This window comes from Xyrauchen texanus, chromosome 36, assembly GCF_025860055.1.
Source record: "Xyrauchen texanus isolate HMW12.3.18 chromosome 36, RBS_HiC_50CHRs, whole genome shotgun sequence".
In the NCBI taxonomy this organism is placed as follows: Eukaryota; Metazoa; Chordata; class Actinopteri; order Cypriniformes; family Catostomidae; genus Xyrauchen; species Xyrauchen texanus.
The window spans coordinates 36107556-36113610 of NC_068311.1; the positions used below are offsets into that span (position 1 = coordinate 36107556).

The 6055-nt window shown below is 42.6% G+C and overlaps 1 long non-coding RNA gene across 1 annotated transcript; it reads right to left on the reverse strand.

Annotated features, from left to right (window-relative positions):
* Positions 1-1729: 1729 nt before the first annotated feature.
* On the reverse strand, positions 1730-2720 carry LOC127629618 (uncharacterized). Its single transcript, XR_007968786.1, has 5 exons — positions 2626-2720; positions 2323-2373; positions 2200-2244; positions 1876-1940; positions 1730-1785 (listed from the first exon to the last, which is right to left on the reverse strand). It is a non-coding gene; the product is annotated as an uncharacterized LOC127629618 (long non-coding RNA).
* Positions 2721-6055: the final 3335 nt, after the last annotated feature.

Consider the following 6055-nt stretch of genomic DNA (forward strand, 5'->3'; position numbering starts at 1 on the left):
TATGGAGAAGGAAAGGAACTGCTCATGATCCAAAGCATACCACCTCATCAGTGAAGCATGGTGGTGGTAGTGTCATGGCGTGGGCATGTATGGCTGCCAATGGAACTTGTTCTCTTGTATTTATTAATGATGTGACTGCTGACAAAAGCAGCAGGATGAATTCTGAAGTGTTTCGGGCAATATTATCTGCTCATATTCACAATAACATCCAACTGCGGCCACAAATGGGTGTTCTCGTGCTGATGGGGGTTCCCGTTTTCGCAGACTGAAACGCCCCCTTCTTCTTCGCCTCTTCTGCTGAACTGCAAACTGTCAACATCCGGGTAAATATAACAACATTCTCCAGTTATTCGGGATAATATAACAACATTCGCTAGTTAGTTTTTCTCAAACAGAAGTTTCAAAATAAGATCAGTAGTCTGTAATGTTGCGGTTAGCATAAAACTAACGTTAGCAAGCTAAGTCATCTACAGAACGTTAGTCCAATTACATCTTAATAAAATTACATTTACGTGTAGGACAAGTTTATATCTCAGTCCTAACTTTAAGCATAGGCAGACGTCAGCTAGCATCTAACTAGATGACTAAACCAGCTTTTGAGCGGCTTGATTAGGTTTAATTTACTGTTATTACAACACAATCATTTTAGGGAGGCTCCATAGTAGCTAAATATGAGAATGTTGTGGTTGTGCAGTACATATTCATTATCTTCTACGAGTTGAGGACACAGCTCTCTCTATGGCCCTCCCCTAGATACAAGTTAGTTGCTTCAAATAAAGGAACCCTTTGAGATCCAGTCCGAAACCAATACAGTTGTCTAAGAATATGTCTGAATTTAATAGGCTAATGAATAGATTAAAATAACACTTGGGACATTGTGCAGTTCCAGTCCAGTTACCAGACGCACTTTATGAAGGCTCAAGGATTCACTTACTCTTCCCACAGGCACTTTTCAAAAAGTTTTCAAAAAGACTTTTTTTTTTGAACAATTTACTTTTGAACATTGTAGTACGTAAAGTATAAAACAGATTTATTGGCATGCAAAAATGAAAGGGATTACACAATAAAACATGTCACAAATAAAACAAAAGAAAGGAGTAATAAAAGTGTTGACGACGTTGTTCTAACCACACGGACTCAGAGAACAACACTATGGTAGGCAGACATCTTCAATCAGATACCTGCCATAAGCCATGTGCCTCAGCATCAGGCGTGCGCTCGGCCAATTTCTTCTTTTGGAAAAGCCTTTGAGGCGTAGTGCAAGGCCACTGCCACGACCTGCAGTCTTATAAATTTTTCGAACAGTTATATGCATCAGACTGTCTTTAAGTTTGAGGTCCCCTGCCAAACTCTCATTAATATAAACGGAGGGGTGGAATGGCTTTGCGAGTTCCTGGAAAGTTTTAGAAACTCTGTTGAACACGCCAAGCATAGCCATGTCTAAACTCAGCGTCTCTTCAGTAATACGCTGAAGGACTACAGGTGGTAGGAATGGACTGTCCTCTGTTGAAATGGGTGTGCCTGATGGACAGCTTAGGGATTGGAAGGGGTGGCTGATATAGGAAGATGGAGAGAGTGAGATGGGTGTGTCAGCTAGTCCTGCAGGGCTAGAGAAAGAAATGAGAGATCAGTATATTGGCTACCATCTTAATGAGCACCAAATAAAAGGAAATAGCAATATATGAACACAGTATATAATACCTTTCACTGCTTGGAGATTGGAAGGGGTGGCTGATATGGGGAGATGGAGAGGGTGAGATGGGTGTGTCAGCTAGTCTTGCAGGGCTAGAGCAAGAAATGAGATCAGTATAGGCTTCCATCTTCATGAGCACCAAATATAATTAAATAGCAAAATATGGACGCAGTATGTAACACCTTTCAAGCGTAAAGGTCTCCAGCAGTTGCCCACACCACCACCTCCTGATAGAGAGCATGTCCACCTTAAAGTAAAGTTATGCTTTAAATGTCTTCATAGCCTGATACAAATCCATGTTACAGTACTGTTTACTCATTGATGGGAACTATGGCAGTGTACATTTTTACAGATGTAGCCATCTCCTCCAGTGAGTACAGTACCTGCAGACAAAGTTAAGTGTATGGCCTATTGGTGCATGTTAACTGTAGCCTCCAGATTGGACTAAATTATTAAAAGCCTTATATTTCACACTACAAATCTGATTGAGATTTGAACGAACTCACCTCAATGAAATCATATGGCTTTTGGAGGGTAGAATACATTGCATACTGAAATGAACATACAAATGTGTTAGTTGTTCTGCAAACTAGTAATCAGTTATCACTTCTGAAAATATTGCATCTCACCATCAGCATAAACACCCCACAGCTGTTGCTCTGATGCTGGGGAGATGTGCCCTGTGATGGTAAAAGGGGTGTGTGATTTATTATCAATGATTCTTATTATATGATGCCTACTGATATCTACGCTCATTTTGTAGCTTTAATCATACAAAAAGTGTGACACCATTTAGCAGCAACTAGGGTCCATCTGCGTCACTTTATCAAATCATAATTTAAAACAAATCAATAAAAAAAAAAATCAAGAGGCCTGCCTATGTACGCTACTCTACTAAATGAAATGAATCGTGCTACAGCCACACATTTTACCTCGTCAGCCAAGTAAAATGACTTCCATGGTCCATTGGACACAGCATGTGCCAGGTTACTGAAAAGGTTTGGAAGACGTGTTAGTTGCAATTCATGTCTTTCAAATGTAACATTGAACCCCGTTTAGGAATTGCTGAATCTCTACCATGACTTGATACCCACCTTGAGCCCAAAGAGCATAGTTTAAAAATGGAACTACACCTTCCCATGCTAAAAAGTGACCTGGGAGTAGCAGCAATTCCTAGTAGGGACTTGGAACATATGAACAGGAACAATAAATGCAGAACGAAACAAAAAGGAAGTATAGTCCAAAACAGAACTACCATACTTCCAAAAAACATAAAACATGATCATACTGTATCTAAGTTCTTGGGTTCTCAAAGCAGTATTTGGGAGGTCTAAATAAACAAATTCTAAAGTAAAGATGCAGTTGAGGTTTCTAGTGAACCAATGAATAACCACTTTAAGGGTGTAAACATGGAAATTGCTTTGAATAGAAAAATAGTTACTGCTGCAAGACCCAGAGTTAGATATGAACATAGGGAACCAGTAGTCAGCTTTCTATGAAAAACCTGAAGATTTCTAGGTAGCGGCCATCTCCAAAGCCACTGGGGTGTCTTGAATCAAAATATTGCATAATCCTCAGTCTTGGTTTGAGAACCTGTTAAGAGTTTTATTTCATGGAATGGCAAGATAAGGGTTGGTTAAAGACCCAAATCTTACTTCAAACAAAATTACAGTTATAGTAAATAGTAGGGCTGTGTATTGGCAAGAATCTGGCGATATGATACGTATCACGATACAATATATTGCAATATATTTCGATACTGTGCATAAGGCGATATATTGGGATTTTTTTTTAAAGTAGGACTATCATTTTAGAAAAAGTAATATTTAAAAAAAAGAAATGATGTGCATAAAAGTCAAACAAGTTTACTTTAAGTAAACAATTCAGTACACAGAAAATCAAACTGCCAGTTTGGGATTGTGTTTCACAGGTTCTGAGCAAATTTCCATTGTTTGCATTTGCACCATAGAACGGAAACCTTCGTTTTTAACCACACTGAGCGGGCGCATGTCTTTACAAATGAAATAAACAACAGAGTGGGTTATTTTGGTTGCACGAGTTGAAGTCGTTGGTAATTTGTGCGTTTGAACTTGAGCAAGGGTGAGTTGTGAGTAGGGATGGGAATTGATAAGATTTTATCAATATCAATGCCACTGACGATTCTGCTTATCGATCCGATTCTTTAACGATTCTCTTATCGATTCCTGATAGCACTGTGTGGAAAAAAGTAGTCATATGCTTTTTCGGGAAAAAAACCCAAGTGGTTTTATTTTTTTTAAAGCTTACACTTGAGTAAGAAAACTGTACTTTATGTAATTTATGTAATAAATGAAACCTTATTGTAAAGGGTTACCGATTAGTTATACACCGATTCAGACGTCTCGTGAGTTCAGTGTTGGAAAGATTGTCATGAACCCCGCTCCTCTGCCCCATCCCCGCTTCCTCGAGCACACACACGCGCTCCCCTTCGTCCAGCTCACGCGCACGCTCGGCTTCACCGAGCACACACACACGCACTCCGCGAGCATACTCGCTCGCTTCCCGCTCCCTCGCTCCGCCCCCTCGAGCTTCTACGCTCGTTTTGCTCGCTCGAGCTTGCACGCTCGTTTTTGCTCCTACGAGCTCACATGCTCGTACACTATCTCCCCCCTCGGGCTCACATGCCCGCTCCCAATCGCCAGAACATTATGTACACCTGCACTCGTCTCAATCATCCCTTTATTCGTTACACCTGCACCGCTCGTTAGTTCCCCTATTTATATCACAGCACATTCGTTTCACACCCATTAGTTATTGTATTTAGTTTCCCGTGTCCTTGCCCCCCGCTAGTCTCGCCTAGTTTTGAACTCCTCTTGTTTACCCCTTAGCTTGCCAGCTCCCCTTGTTCCCCTGTCGTTGATCCCGCTAGTCCCGTCTTGTTCTACGCCATAGTTGTTAACTGTTTTCCCAGCTTCGACCTCCCGCTCTCGTTGACCACTCTCTCCCGGATTTGCCCCTTCCTTCTATTCTGATTCCCCGGCTCCGACATCACGCTCCCCTTTGACGCCTCTTCACTGGATTTGCCCTTTTTTGTACTTTGCACGCTTTGTGTTTAATAAAGCTGTTTTGTATTCGACATTGTGACTGTCTCTTCTTGTGCGGGTTACAAAGATCAGTTGTTTTAACCATTCATTAAAACAAATCGGTTCACGGGAGTCATTAGTTCGCGAATTGGACGTGTCATTATCGGACGTGTGTGCGTTTGTGTCATTATCGGACGTGTGCGCGTTTGTGTGATTATCCCGGCGGTTAGGACATCCCACAAGATTTGTGTCATCACAAAACAATTTATCACTGGATAGTTTTTTTTTCCGTTTATTTAAAGTGTGGTTTATGTCAGCTGAATGTGCGGAACGCTTTTCAGAGAAAATAAGGCAACGTATTTCAGCAAAATTCACACCCAGCCGGTAATTCAGAAAAAAAAAAAAATCTCTGAATGCTCCACATGAAACTTTAGTCTTCCGACCTTACCATCGTGTCGATTTATTTTGATTAATATGTGCGAGGAAGAGAGAGCAAAACAGCGCTTAGTTTTGAGACGGTATGCTTTCGCCTGGCTCCGCAGAGAGAGAGTGCCCGCGCGACCGGGCCTCCGTATGAGTACCGCATGAAATGTACCAACAAAGCATGAATGAGGATTCAATAATAACAGCACAGTATTTCAGATAGAAAAAAAGCCAAGTCAAACGTCTAGGTTACGTATGTAACCTCAGTTCCCCGATGGAGGGAACGAGACGTTGTGTCCCCCTTGCCACGTCGCTGAGCCGAGCCCCTGTTGTGGCCGGACCATTTCCGGCTCCTCAGAAAAATCCGGAATGAACTCCCGTATTTGCGCCGCTTAAATACCCGTATATCCGGGGGCGGGACATGTAAATACTGGCTGCCAACTCTCATTGGCCTTTTTTCATAGTACAGAGGTGAATATCGGCGCTCAAGAGAGACCCCTAGTGTCGTTCTCTGACACAACGTCTCGTTCCCTCCATCGGGGAACTGAGGTTACATACGTAACCTAGACGTTCCCCTTCTGTCGCTCTCTTACGTTGTGTCAGAGAACGACACTAGGGGTCCACTTAAAAAGCGCCATGCGCTGAGCCGTGTACGTGATCCGCTGATACAGGAGCGAGCAGGTATTCCTACGTGCAGAACGACCAACTGTATCAGGCCGCACGTACCCTTCCCCAATGCCCCATTTAAGCCATCAGGATTCCTTATCGTTACCCCGGAGGGGGGAACAAGGTGACGGCCGCCAACATGGGAACGGGCCAGCCTGGCTGGGCCTCTTTTCTCTCTATGTTTCTCGCATAGAGCAACTACGGCCGGGGC